Source organism: Natrix helvetica, assembly GCF_964273705.1.
Source record: "Natrix helvetica genome assembly, chromosome: 3".
NCBI lineage: Eukaryota > Metazoa > Chordata > Lepidosauria > Squamata > Natricidae > Natrix > Natrix helvetica.
In genome coordinates this window covers 56508121-56523905 of record NC_138549.1, presented here as the reverse complement: position 1 = coordinate 56523905, position 15785 = coordinate 56508121, and positions in this window count along the sequence as shown.

Sequence of the window (15785 nt, the reverse complement as noted above, 5' to 3'; positions counted from 1 at the left end):
GTGGTGTCCTCAGTCGGGGAAGCTAAAAAACCACTCCATTCGCTGATCTGAGCTTTCCCTGAGGAGTTAGACCAAAGCTTATATCAGAATTGGCAAAAGATCCCAATTCTGCCAGAAACGTAACTTTTGACCCAGAGCTCAGTTTCGAACCACATGCATATGTTAGTGGTGAGTCGGGAATTTAAAACACCACTCCATTCGCTGATCTGAGCTTTCCCTGAGGAGATACCGCAAAGATAAAATCAGAATTGGCAAAAGAGCCCAATTCAGCCAGAAACGTAACTTTTGACCCAGAGCTCAGTGTCGAAACACATGCATATGTTAGTGGTGTCCTGAGTCGGGGAAGCTAAAAAACAACTCCATTCGCTGATCTGAGCTTTCCCTGAGAAGTTAGACCAAAGCTTATATCAGAATTGGCAAAAGATCCCAATTCTGCCAGAAACGTACCTTTTGACCCAGAGCTCAGTTTCAAACCACATGCATATGTTAGTGGTGTCCTCAGTCGGGGAAGCTAAAAAACAACTCCATTCGCTGATCTGAGCTTTCCTTGAGGAGATAGCCCAAAGATAAAATCAGAATTGGCAAAAGAGCCCAGTTCAACCAGAAACGTAACTTTTGATCCAGAGCTCAGTTTCAAACCACATGCATATGTTAGTGGTGTCCTGAGTCGGGGAAGCTAAAAAATCACTCCATTCGCTTATCTGAGCATTCCCTGAGGAGTTAGACCAAAGCTTATATCAGAATTGGCAAAAGATCCCAATTCTGCCAGAAACGTAACTTTTGACCCAGAGCTCAGTTTCGAACCACATGCATATGTTAGTGGTGAGTCGGGAAGCTAAAAAACCACTCCATTCGCTGATCTGAGCTTTCCCTGAGGAGATACCCCAAAGATAAAATCAGAATTGGCAAAAGAGCCCAATTCAGCCAGAAACGTAACTTTTGACCCAGAGCTCAGTTTTGAACCACATGCATATGTTAGTGGTGTCCTGATTCGGGGAAGCTAAAAAACCACTCTATTCGCTGATCTGAGCTTTCCTTGAGGACATACCCCAAAGATAAAATCAGAATTGGCAAAAGATCCCAATTCTGCCAGAAACGTAACTTTTGACCCAGAGCTCAGTTTCGAACCACATGCATATGTTAGTTGTGTCCTGAGTCGGGGAAGCTAAAAAACTCCATTCGCTGATCTGAGCTTTTCTTGAGGAGATACCCCAAAGATAAAATCAGAATTGGCAAAAGAGCCCAATTCACCCAGAAACGTAACTGTTGACCCAGAGCTCAGTTTCGAACCACATGCATATGTTAGTGGTGTCCTGAGTCGGGGAAGCTAAAAAACCACTCCATTCGCTGATCTGAGCTTTCCCTGAGGAGTTAGACCAAAGCTTATATCAGAATTGGCAAAAGATCCCAATTCTGCCAGAAACGTACCTTTTGACCCAGAGCTCAGTTTCGAACCACATGCATATGTTAGTGGTGTCCTCAGTCGGGGAAGCTAAAAAACCACTCTATTCACTGATCTGAGCTTTCCTTGAGGAGATACCCCAAAGATAAAATCAGAATTGGCAAAAGAGCCCAATTCAGTAGGAAACGTAACTTTTGACCCAGAGCTCAGTTTCGAACCACATGCATATGTTAGTGGTGTCCTGAGTCGGGGAAGCTAAAAAACCACTCCATTCGCTGATCTGAGCTTTCCCTGAGGAGTTAGACCAAAGCTTATATCAGAATTGTCAAAAGATCCCAATTCTGCCTGAAACGTAACTTTTGACCCAGAGCTCAGTTTCGAACCACATGCATATGTTAGTGGTGTCCTGAGTCGGGGAAGCTAAAAAACTCCATTCGCTGATCTGAGCTTTTCTTGAGGAGATACCCCAAAGATAAAATCAGAATTGGCAAAAGAGCCCAATTCAGCCAGAAACGTAACTTTTGACCCAGAGCTCAGTTTCGAACCACATGCATATGTTAGTGGTGTCCTCAGTCAGGGAAGGAAAAAAACAACTCCATTCGCTGATCTGAGCTTTCCTTGAGGAGATACCCCAAAGATAAAATCAGAATTGGCAAAAGAGCCCAATTCAGCCAGAAACGTAACTTTTGACCCAGAGCTCAGTTTCGAACCATATGCATATGTTAGTGGTGTCCTGAGTCGCGGAAGCTAAAAAACCACTCCATTCGCTGATCTGATCTTTCCCTGAGGAGTTAGACCAAAGCTTATATCAGAATTGTCAAAAGATCCCAATTCTGCCAGAAACGTAACTTTTGATCCAGAGCTCAGTTTCGAACCACATGCATATGTTAGTGGTGTCCTCAGTCGGGGAAGCTAAAAAACCACTCTATTCGCTGATCTGAGCTTTCCTTGAGGAGATACCCCAAAGATAAAATCAGAATTGGCAAAAGAGCCCAATTCAGTAGGAAACGTAACTTTTGACCCAGAGCTCAGTTTCGAACCACATGCATATGTTAGTGGTGTCCTGAGTCGGGGAAGCTAAAAAACCACTCCATTCGCTGATCTGAGCTTTCCCTGAGGAGTTAGACCAAAGCTTATATCAGAATTGTCAAAAGATCCCAATTCTGCCTGAAACGTAACTTTTGACCCAGAGCTCAGTTTCGAACCACATGCATATGTTAGTGGTGTCCTGAGTCGGGGAAGCTAAAAAACAACTCCATTCGCTGATCTGAGCTTTCCTTGAGGAGATACCCCAAAGATAAAATCAGAATTGGCAAAAGAGCCCAATTCAGCCAGAACGTAACTTTTGACCCAGAGCTCAGTTTCGAACCATATGCATATGTTAGTGGTGTCCTCAGTCGGGGAAGCTAAAAAACAACTCCATTCGCTGATCTGAGCTGTTCTTGAGGAGATACCCCAAAGATAAAATCAGAATTGGCAAAAGAGCCCAATTCAGCCAGAAACGTAACTTTGACCCAGAGCTCAGTTTCCAACCACATGCATATGTTAGTGGTGTCCTCAGTCAGGGAAGCAAAAAAACAACTCCATTGGCTGATCTGAGCTTTCCTTGAGGAGATACCCCAAAGATAAAATCAGAATTGGCAAAAGAGCCCAATTCAGCCAGAACGTAACTTTTGACCCAGAGCTCAGTTTCGAACCATATGCATATGTTAGGGGTGTCCTCAGTCGGGGAAGCTAAAAAACCACTCCATTCGCTGATCTGAGCTTTCCCTTAGGAGTTAGACCAAAGCTTATATCAGAATTGGCAAAACATCCCAATTCTGCCTGAAACGTAATTTTTGACCCAGAGCTCAGTTTCGAACCACATGCATATGTTAGTGGTGTCCTCAGTCAGGGAAGGAAAAAAACAACTCCATTCGCTGATCTGAGCTTTCCTTGAGGAGATACCCCAAAGATAAAATCAGAATTGGCAAAAGAGCCCAATTCAGCCAGAAACGTAACTTTTGACCGAGAGCTCAGTTTCGAACCATATGCATATGTTAGTGGTGTCCTCAGTCGGGGAAGCTAAAAAACAAGTCCATTCGCTGATCTGAGCTTTTCTTGAGGAGATACCCCAAAGATAAAATCAGAATTGGGAAAAGAGCCCAATTCAGCCAGAAACGTAACTTTTGACCCAGAGCTCAGTTTCGAACCACATGCATATGTTAGTGGTGTCCTGAGTCGGGGAAGCTAAAAAACCACTCCATTCGCTGATCTGAGCTTTCCCTGAGGAGTTAGACCAAACTTATATCAGAATTGGCAAAAGATCCCAATTCTGCCTGAAACGTAACTTTTGACCCAGAGCTCAGTTTCGAACCACATGCATATGTTAGTGGTGTCCTGAGTCGGGGAAGCTAAAAAACCACTCCATTCGCTGATCTGAGCTTTCCCTGAGGAGTTAGACCAAAGCTTATATCAGAATTGGCAAAAGATCCCAATTCTGCCTGAAACGTAACTTTTGACCCAGAGCTCAGTTTCGAACCACATGCATATGTTAGTGGTGTCCTGAGTCGGGGAAGCTAAAAAACAACTCCATTCGCTGATCTGAGCTTTCCTTGAGGAGATACCCCAAAGATAAAATCAGAATTGGCAAAAGAGCCCAATTCAGCCAGAACGTAACTTTTGACCCAGAGCTCAGTTTCGAACCATATGCATATGTTAGTGGTGTCCTCAGTCGGGGAAGCTAAAAAACAACTCCATTCGCTGATCTGAGCTGTTCTTGAGGAGATACCCCAAAGATAAAATCAGAATTGGCAAAAGAGCCCAATTCAGCCAGAAACGTAACTTTGACCCAGAGCTCAGTTTCCAACCACATGCATATGTTAGTGGTGTCCTCAGTCAGGGAAGCAAAAAAACAACTCCATTGGCTGATCTGAGCTTTCCTTGAGGAGATACCCCAAAGATAAAATCAGAATTGGCAAAAGAGCCCAATTCAGACAGAACGTAACTTTTGACCCAGAGCTCAGTTTCGAACCATATGCATATGTTAGGGGTGTCCTCAGTCGGGGAAGCTAAAAAACCACTCCATTCGCTGATCTGAGCTTTCCCTTAGGAGTTAGACCAAAGCTTATATCAGAATTGGCAATACATCCCAATTCTGCCTGAAACTTAACTTTTGACCCAGAGCTCAGTTTCGAACAACATGCATATGTTAGTGGTGTCCTGAGTCGGGGAAGCTAAAAAACCACTCTATTCGCTGATCTGAGCTTTCCTTGAGGAGATACCCCAAAGATAAAATCAGAATTGGCAAAAGAGCCCAATTCAGCCAGAACGTAACTTTTGACCCAGAGCTCAGTTTCGAACCATATGCACATGTTAGTGGTGTCCTGAGTCGGGGAAGCTAAAAAACCACTCCATTCGCTGATCTGAGCTTTCCCTGAGGAGTTAGACCAAAGCTTATATCAGAATTGGCAAAAGATCCCAATTCTGCCTGAAACGTAACTTTTGACCCAGAGCTCAGTTTCGAACAACATGCATATGTTAGTGGTGTCCTGAGTCGGGGAAGCTAAAAAACCACTCTATTCGCTGATCTGAGCTTTCCTTGAGGAGATACCCCAAAGATAAAATCAGAATTGGCAAAAGAGCCCAATTCAGCCAGAAACGTAACTTTTGACCCAGAGCTCAGTTTCGAACCACATGCATATGTTAGTGGTGTGCTGAGTCGCGGAAGCTAAAAAACCACTCCATTCGCTGATCTGATCTTTCCCTGAGGAGTTAGACCAAACTTATATCAGAATTGGCAAAAGATCCCAATTCTGCCTGAAACGTAACTTTTGACCTAGAGCTCAGTTTCGAACCACATGCATATGTTAGTGGTGTCCTGAGTCGGGGAAGCTAAAAAACCACTCCATTCGCTGATCTGAGCTTTCCCTGAGGAGTTAGAACAAAGCTTATATCAGAATTGGCAAAAGATCCCAATTCTGCCTGAAACGTAACTTTTGACCCAGAGCTCAGTTTCGAACAACATGCATATGTTAGTGGTGTCCTGAGTCGGGGAAGCTAAAAAACCACTCTATTCGCTGATCTGAGCTTTCCTTGAGGAGATACCCCAAAGATAAAATCAGAATTGGCAAAAGAGCCCAATTCAGCCAGAAACGTAACTTTTGACCCAGAGCTCAGTATCGAACCACATGCATATGTTAGTGGTGTCCTGAGTCGCGGAAGCTAAAAAACCACTCCATTCGCTGATCTGATCTTTCCCTGAGGAGTTAGACCAAAGCTTATATCAGAATTGGCAAAAGATCCCAATTCTGCCTGAAACGTAACTTTTGACCCAGAGCTCAGTTTCGAACCACATGCATATGTTGGTGGGGTCCTCAGTCAGGGAAGCAAAAAAACCACTCTATTCGCTGATCTGAGCTTTCCTTGAGGAGATACCCCAAAGATAAAATCAGAATTGGCAAAGGAGCCCGATTCAGCCAGAAATGTAACTTTTGACCCAGAGCTCAGTTTCAAACCACATGCATGTTAGTGGTGTCCTGAGTCGGAGAAGCTAAAAAACCACTCCATTCGCTGATCTGAGCTTTCCCTGAGGAGTTAGACCAAAGCTTATATCAGAATTGTCAAAAGATCCCAATTCTGCCAGAAATGTACCTTTTGACCCAGACCTCAGTTTCAAACCACATGTATATGTTAGTGGTGTCCTCAGTCGGGGAAGCTAAAAAACAACTCCACTCGCTGATCTGAGCTTTCCTTGAGGAGATACCCCAAAGATAAAATCAGAATTGGCAAAAGAGCCCAATTCAGCCAGAAACGTAACTTTTGACCCAGAGCTCAGTTTCGAACCACATGCATATGTTAGTGGTGTCCTCAGTCGGGGAAGCTAAAAAACCACTCCATTCGCTGATCTGAGCTTTCCTTGAGGAGATTCCCCAAAGATAAAATCAGAATTGGCAAAAGAGCCCAATTCAGCCAGAAACGTAACTTTTGACCCAGAGCTCAGTTTCGAACCACATGCATATGTTAGTGGTGTCCTGAGTCGGGGAAGCTAAAAAACCACTCCATTCGCTGATCTGAGCTTTCCCTGAGGAGTTAGACCAAAGCTTATCTCAGAATTGGCAAAAGATCCCAATTCTGCCTGAAACGTAATTTTTGACCCAGAGCTCAGTTTCGAACCACATGCATATGTTAGTGGTGTCCTCAGTCAGGGAAGCAAAAAAACAACTCCATTCGCTGATCTGAGCTTTCCTTGAGGAGATACCCCAAAGATAAAATCAGAATTGGCAAAAGAGCCCAATTCAGCCAGAAACGTAACTTTTGACCCAGAGCTCAGTTTCGAACCACATGCATATGTTAGTGGTGAGTCGGGAAGCTAAAAAACCACTCCATTCGCTGATCTGAGCTTTCCCTAAGGAGATACCCCAAAGATAAAATCAGAATTGGCAAAAGAGCCCAATTCAGCCAGAAACGTAACTTTTGACCCAGAGCTCAGTTTTGAACCACATGCATATGTTAGTGGTGTCCTGAGTCGGGGAAGCTAAAAAACAACTCCATTCGCTGATCTGAGCTTTCCTTGAGGACATACCCCAAAGATAAAATCAGAATTGGCAAAAGATCCCAATTCTGCCAGAAACGTAACTTTTGACCCAGAGCTCAGTTTCGAACCACATGCATATGTTAGTGGTGTCCTGAGTCGGGGAAGCTAAAAAACCACTCCATTCGCTGATCTGAGCTTTCCCTGAGGAGTTAGACCAAAGCTTATATCAGAATTGGCAAAAGATCCCAATTCTGACTGAAACGTAACTTTTGACCCAGAGCTCAGTTTCGAACAACATGCATATGTTAGTGGTGTCCTGAGTCGGGGAAGCTAAAAAACCACTCTATTCGCTGATCTGAGCTTTCCTTGAGGAGATACCCCAAAGATAAAATCAGAATTGGCAAAAGAGCCCAATTCAGCCAGAAACGTAACTTTTGACCCAGAGCTCAGTTTCGAACCACATGCATATGTTAGTGGTGTCCTGAGTCGCGGAAGCTAAAAAACCACTCCATTCGCTGATCTGATCTTTCCCTGAGGAGTTAGACCAAAGCTTATATCAGAATTGGCAAAAGATCCCAATTCTGCCTGAAACGTAACTTTTGACCCAGAGCTCAGTTTCGAACCACATGCATATGTTGGTGGGGTCCTCAGTCAGGGAAGCAAAAAAACCACTCTATTCGCTGATCTGAGCTTTCCTTGAGGAGATACCCCAAAGATAAAATCAGAATTGGCAAAGGAGCCCGATTCAGCCAGAAATGTAACTTTTGACCCAGAGCTCAGTTTCAAACCACATGCATGTTAGTGGTGTCCTGAGTCGGAGAAGCTAAAAAACCACTCCATTCGCTGATCTGAGCTTTCCCTGAGGAGTTAGACCAAAGCTTATATCAGAATTGTCAAAAGATCCCAATTCTGCTAGAAATGTACCTTTTGACCCAGACCTCAGTTTCAAACCACATGTATATGTTAGTGGTGTCCTCAGTCGGGGAAGCTAAAAAACAACTCCACTCGCTGATCTGAGCTTTCCTTGAGGAGATACCCCAAAGATAAAATCAGAATTGGCAAAAGAGCCCAATTCAGCCAGAAACGTAACTTTTGACCCAGAGCTCAGTTTCGAACCACATGCATATGTTAGTGGTGTCCTCAGTCGGGGAAGCTAAAAAACCACTCCATTCGCTGATCTGAGCTTTCCTTGAGGAGATTCCCCAAAGATAAAATCAGAATTGGCAAAAGAGCCCAATTCAGCCAGAAACGTAACTTTTGACCCAGAGCTCAGTTTCGAACCACATGCATATGTTAGTGGTGTCCTGAGTCGGGGAAGCTAAAAAACCACTCCATTCGCTGATCTGAGCTTTCCCTGAGGAGTTAGACCAAAGCTTATCTCAGAATTGGCAAAAGATCCCAATTCTGCCTGAAACGTAATTTTTGACCCAGAGCTCAGTTTCGAACCACATGCATATGTTAGTGGTGTCCTCAGTCAGGGAAGCAAAAAAACAACTCCATTCGCTGATCTGAGCTTTCCTTGAGGAGATACCCCAAAGATAAAATCAGAATTGGCAAAAGAGCCCAATTCAGCCAGAAACGTAACTTTTGACCCAGAGCTCAGTTTCGAACCACATGCATATGTTAGTGGTGAGTCGGGAAGCTAAAAAACCACTCCATTCGCTGATCTGAGCTTTCCCTGAGGAGATACCCCAAAGATAAAATCAGAATTGGCAAAAGAGCCCAATTCAGCCAGAAACGTAACTTTTGACCCAGAGCTCAGTTTTGAACCACATGCATATGTTAGTGGTGTCCTGAGTCGGGGAAGCTAAAAAACCACTCTATTCGCTGATCTGAGCTTTCCTTGAGGACATACCCCAAAGATAAAATCAGAATTGGCAAAAGATCCCAATTCTGCCAGAAACGTAACTTTTGACCCAGAGCTCAGTTTCGAACCACATGCATATGTTAGTTGTGTCCTGAGTCGGGGAAGCTAAAAAACTCCATTCGCTGATCTGAGCTTTTCTTGAGGAGATACCCCAAAGATAAAATCAGAATTGGCAAAAGAGCCCAATTCACCCAGAAACGTAACTGTTGACCCAGAGCTCAGTTTCGAACCACATGCATATGTTAGTGGTGTCCTGAGTCGGGGAAGCTAAAAAACCACTCCATTCGCTGATCTGAGCTTTCCCTGAGGAGTTAGACCAAAGCTTATATCAGAATTGGCAAAAGATCCCAATTCTGCCAGAAACGTACCTTTTGACCCAGACCTCAGTTTCAAACCACATGTATATGTTAGTGGTGTCCTCAGTCGGGGAAGCTAAAAAACAACTCCATTCGCTGATCTGAGCTTTCCTTGAGGAGATACCCCAAAGATAAAATCAGAATTGGCAAAAGAGCCCAATTCAGCCAGAAACGTAACTTTTGACCCAGAGCTCAGTTTCGAACCACATGCATATGTTAGTGGTGTCCTCAGTCAGGGAAGGAAAAAAACAACTCCATTCGCTGATCTGAGCTTTCCTTGAGGAGATACCCCAAAGATAAAATCAGAATTGGCAAAAGAGCCCAATTCAGCCAGAAACGTAACTTTTGACCCAGAGCTCAGTTTCGAACCATATGCATATGTTAGTGGTGTCCTGAGTCGCGGAAGCTAAAAAACCACTCCATTCGCTGATCTGATCTTTCCCTGAGGAGTTAGACCAAAGCTTATATCAGAATTGTCAAAAGATCCCAATTCTGCCAGAAACGTAACTTTTGACCCAGAGCTCAGTTTCGAACCACATGCATATGTTAGTGGTGTCCTCAGTCGGGGAAGCTAAAAAACCACTCTATTCGCTGATCTGAGCTTTCCTTGAGGAGATACCCCAAAGATAAAATCAGAATTGGCAAAAGAGCCCAATTCAGTAGGAAACGTAACTTTTGACCCAGAGCTCAGTTTCGAACCACATGCATATGTTAGTGGTGTCCTGAGTCGAGGAAGCTAAAAAACCACTCCATTCGCTGATCTGATCTTTCCCTGAGGAGTTAGACCAAAGCTTATATCAGAATTGTCAAAAGATCCCAATTCTGCCAGAAACGTAACTTTTGACCCAGAGCTCAGTTTCGAACCACATGCATATGTTAGTGGTGTCCTCAGTCGGGGAAGCTAAAAAACCACTCTATTCGCTGATCTGAGCTTTCCTTGAGGAGATACCCCAAAGATAAAATCAGAATTGGCAAAAGAGCCCAATTCAGTAGGAAACGTAACTTTTGACCCAGAGCTCAGTTTCGAACCACATGCATATGTTAGTGGTGTCCTGAGTCGAGGAAGCTAAAAAACCACTCCATTCGCTGATCTGAGCTTTCCCTCAGGAGTTATACCAAAGCTTATATCAGAATTGTCAAAAGATCCCAATTCAGCCAGAAACGTAACTTTTGACCCAGAGCTCAGTTTCGAACCACATGCATATGTTAGTGGTGTGCTGAGTCGCGGAAGCTAAAAAACCACTCCATTCGCTGATCTGATCTTTCCCTGAGGAGTTAGACCAAACTTATATCAGAATTGGCAAAAGATCCCAATTCTGCCTGAAACGTAACTTTTGACCCAGAGCTCAGTTTCGAACCACATGCATATGTTAGTGGTGTCCTGAGTCGGGGAAGCTAAAAAACCACTCCATTCGCTGATCTGAGCTTTCCCTGAGGAGTTAGACCAAAGCTTATATCAGAATTGGCAAAAGATCCCAATTCTGCCTGAAACGTAACTTTTGACCCAGAGCTCAGTTTCGAACAACATGCATATGTTAGTGGTGTCCTGAGTCGGGGAAGCTAAAAAACCACTCTATTCGCTGATCTGAGCTTTCCTTGAGGAGATACCCCAAAGATAAAATCAGAATTGGCAAAAGAACCCAATTCAGCCAGAAACGTAACTTTTGACCCAGAGCTCAGTTTCGAACCACATGCATATGTTAGTGGTGTCCTGAGTCGCGGAAGCTAAAAAACCACTCCATTCGCTGATCTGATCTTTCCCTGAGGAGTTAGACCAAAGCTTATATCAGAATTGGCAAAAGATCCCAATTCTGCCTGAAACGTAACTTTTGACCCAGAGCTCAGTTTCGAACCACATGCATATGTTGGTGGGGTCCTCAGTCAGGGAAGCAAAAAAACCACTCTATTCGCTGATCTGAGCTTTCCTTGAGGAGATACCCCAAAGATAAAATCAGAATTGGCAAAGGACCCCGATTCAGCCAGAAATGTAACTTTTGACCCAGAGCTCAGTTTCAAACCACATGCATGTTAGTGGTGTCCTGAGTCGGGGTAGCTAAAAAACCACTCCATTCGCTGATCTGAGCTTTCCCTGAGGAGTTAGACCAAAGCTTATATCAGAATTGTCAAAAGATCCCAATTCTGCCAGAAACGTACCTTTTGACCCAGACCTCAGTTTCAAACCACATGTATATGTTAGTGGTGTCCTCAGTCGGGGAAGCTAAAAAACAACTCCACTCGCTGATCTGAGCTTTCCTTGAGGAGATACCCCAAAGATAAAATCAGAATTGGCAAAAGAGCCCAATTCAGCCAGAAACGTAACTTTTGACCCAGAGCTCAGTTTCGAACCACATGCATATGTTAGTGGTGTCCTCAGTCGGGGAAGCTAAAAAACCACTCTATTCGCTGATCTGAGCTTTCCTTGAGGAGATTCCCCAAAGATAAAATCAGAATTGGCAAAAGGGCCCAATTCAGCCAGAAACGTAACTTTTGACCCAGAGCTCAGTTTCGAACCACATGCATATGTTAGTGGTGTCCTGAGTCGGGGAAGCTAAAAAACCACTCCATTCGCTGATCTGAGCTTTCCCTGAGGAGTTAGACCAAAGCTTATCTCAGAATTGGCAAAAGATCCCAATTCTGCCTGAAACGTAATTTTTGACCCAGAGCTCAGTTTCGAACCACATGCATATGTTAGTGGTGTCCTCAGTCAGGGAAGCAAAAAAACAACTCCATTCGCTGATCTGAGCTTTCCTTGAGGAGATACCCCAAAGATAAAATCAGAATTGGCAAAAGAGCCCAATTCAGCCAGAAACGTAACTTTTGACCCAGAGCTCAGTTTCGAACCACATGCATATGTTAGTGGTGAGTCGGGAAGCTAAAAAAACACTCCATTCGCTGATCTGAGCTTTCCCTGAGGAGATACCCCAAAGATAAAATCAGAATTGGCAAAAGAGCCCAATTCAGCCAGAAACGTAACTTTTGACCCAGAGCTCAGTTTTGAACCACATGCATATGTTAGTGGTGTCCTGAGTCGGGGAAGCTAAAAAACCACTCTATTCGCTGATCTGAGCTTTCCTTGAGGACATACCCCAAAGATAAAATCAGAATTGGCAAAAGATCCCAATTCTGCCAGAAACGTAACTTTTGACCCAGAGCTCAGTTTCGAACCACATGCATATGTTAGTTGTGTCCTGAGTCGGGGAAGCTAAAAAACTCCATTCGCTGATCTGAGCTTTTCTTGAGGAGATACCCCAAAGATAAAATCAGAATTGGCAAAAGAGCCCAATTCACCCAGAAACGTAACTGTTGACCCAGAGCTCAGTTTCGAACCACATGCATATGTTAGTGGTGTCCTGAGTCGGGGAAGCTAAAAAACCACTCCATTCGCTGATCTGAGCTTTCCCTGAGGAGTTAGACCAAAGCTTATATCAGAATTGGCAAAAGATCCCAATTCTGCCAGAAACGTACCTTTTGACCCAGACCTCAGTTTCAAACCACATGTATATGTTAGTGGTGTCCTCAGTCGGGGAAGCTAAAAAACAACTCCATTCGCTGATCTGAGCTTTCCTTGAGGAGATACCCCAAAGATAAAATCAGAATTGGCAAAAGAGCCCAATTCAGCCAGAAACGTAACTTTTGACCCAGAGCTCAGTTTCGAACCACATGCATATGTTAGTGGTGTCCTCAGTCAGGGAAGGAAAAAAACAACTCCATTCGCTGATCTGAGCTTTCCTTGAGGAGATACCCCAAAGATAAAATCAGAATTGGCAAAAGAGCCCAATTCAGCCAGAAACGTAACTTTTGACCCAGAGCTCAGTTTCGAACCATATGCATATGTTAGTGGTGTCCTGAGTCGCGGAAGCTAAAAAACCACTCCATTCGCTGATCTGATCTTTCCCTGAGGAGTTAGACCAAAGCTTATATCAGAATTGTCAAAAGATCCCAATTCTGCCAGAAACGTAACTTTTGACCCAGAGCTCAGTTTCGAACCACATGCATATGTTAGTGGTGTCCTCAGTCGGGGAAGCTAAAAAACCACTCTATTCGCTGATCTGAGCTTTCCTTGAGGAGATACCCCAAAGATAAAATCAGAATTGGCAAAAGAGCCCAATTCAGTAGGAAACGTAACTTTTGACCCAGAGCTCAGTTTCGAACCACATGCATATGTTAGTGGTGTCCTGAGTCGAGGAAGCTAAAAAACCACTCCATTCGCTGATCTGAGCTTTCCCTCAGGAGTTATACCAAAGCTTATATCAGAATTGTCAAAAGATCCCAATTCAGCCAGAAACGTAACTTTTGACCCAGAGCTCAGTTTCGAACCACATGCATATGTTAGTGGTGTGCTGAGTCGCGGAAGCTAAAAAACAACTCCATTCGCTGATCTGATCTTTCCCTGAGGAGTTAGACCAAACTTATATCAGAATTGGCAAAAGATCCCAATTCTGCCTGAAACGTAACTTTTGACCCAGAGCTCAGTTTCGAACCACATGCATATGTTAGTGGTGTCCTGAGTCGGGGAAGCTAAAAAACCACTCCATTCGCTGATCTGAGCTTTCCCTGAGGAGTTAGACCAAAGCTTATATCAGAATTGGCAAAAGATCCCAATTCTGCCTGAAACGTAACTTTTGACCCAGAGCTCAGTTTCGAACAACATGCATATGTTAGTGGTGTCCTGAGTCGGGGAAGCTAAAAAACCACTCTATTCGCTGATCTGAGCTTTCCTTGAGGAGATACCCCAAAGATAAAATCAGAATTGGCAAAAGAACCCAATTCAGCCAGAAACGTAACTTTTGACCCAGAGCTCAGTTTCGAACCACATGCATATGTTAGTGGTGTCCTGAGTCGCGGAAGCTAAAAAACCACTCCATTCGCTGATCTGATCTTTCCCTGAGGAGTTAGACCAAAGCTTATATCAGAATTGGCAAAAGATCCCAATTCTGCCTGAAACGTAACTTTTGACCCAGAGCTCAGTTTCGAACCACATGCATATGTTGGTGGGGTCCTCAGTCAGGGAAGCAAAAAAACCACTCTATTCGCTGATCTGAGCTTTCCTTGAGGAGATACCCCAAAGATAAAATCAGAATTGGCAAAGGACCCCGATTCAGCCAGAAATGTAACTTTTGACCCAGAGCTCAGTTTCAAACCACATGCATGTTAGTGGTGTCCTGAGTCGGGGTAGCTAAAAAACCACTCCATTCGCTGATCTGAGCTTTCCCTGAGGAGTTAGACCAAAGCTTATATCAGAATTGTCAAAAGATCCCAATTCTGCCAGAAACGTACCTTTTGACCCAGACCTCAGTTTCAAACCACATGTATATGTTAGTGGTGTCCTCAGTCGGGGAAGCTAAAAAACAACTCCACTCGCTGATCTGAGCTTTCCTTGAGGAGATACCCCAAAGATAAAATCAGAATTGGCAAAAGAGCCCAATTCAGCCAGAAACGTAACTTTTGACCCAGAGCTCAGTTTCGAACCACATGCATATGTTAGTGGTGTCCTCAGTCGGGGAAGCTAAAAAACCACTCTATTCGCTGATCTGAGCTTTCCTTGAGGAGATTCCCCAAAGATAAAATCAGAATTGGCAAAAGGGCCCAATTCAGCCAGAAACGTAACTTTTGACCCAGAGCTCAGTTTCGAACCACATGCATATGTTAGTGGTGTCCTGAGTCGGGGAAGCTAAAAAACCACTCCATTCGCTGATCTGAGCTTTCCCTGAGGAGTTAGACCAAAGCTTATCTCAGAATTGGCAAAAGATCCCAATTCTGCCTGAAACGTAATTTTTGACCCAGAGCTCAGTTTCGAACCACATGCATATGTTAGTGGTGTCCTCAGTCAGGGAAGCAAAAAAACAACTCCATTCGCTGATCTGAGCTTTCCTTGAGGAGATACCCCAAAGATAAAATCAGAATTGGCAAAAGAGCCCAATTCAGCCAGAAACGTAACTTTTGACCCAGAGCTCAGTTTCGAACCACATGCATATGTTAGTGGTGAGTCGGGAAGCTAAAAAAACACTCCATTCGCTGATCTGAGCTTTCCCTGAGGAGATACCCCAAAGATAAAATCAGAATTGGCAAAAGAGCCCAATTCAGCCAGAAACGTAACTTTTGACCCAGAGCTCAGTTTTGAACCACATGCATATGTTAGTGGTGTCCTGAGTCGGGGAAGCTAAAAAACCACTCTATTCGCTGATCTGAACTTTCCTTGAGGACATACCCCAAAGATAAAATCAGAATTGGCAAAAGATCCCAATTCTGCCAGAAACGTAACTTTTGACCCAGAGCTCAGTTTCGAACCACATGCATATGTTAGTTGTGTCCTGAGTCGGGGAAGCTAAAAAACTCCATTCGCTGATCTGAGCTTTTCTTGAGGAGATACCCCAAAGATAAAATCAGAATTGGCAAAAGAGCCCAATTCACCCAGAAACGTAACTGTTGACCCAGAGCTCAGTTTCGAACCACATGCATATGTTAGTGGTGTCCTGAGTCGGGGAAGCTAAAAAACCACTCCATTCGCTGATCTGAGCTTTCCCTGAGGAGTTAGACCAAAGCTTATATCAGAATTGGCAAAAGATCCCAATTCTGCCAGAAACGTACCTTTTGACCCAGACCTCAGTTTCAAACCACATGTATATGTTAGTGGTGTCCTCAGTC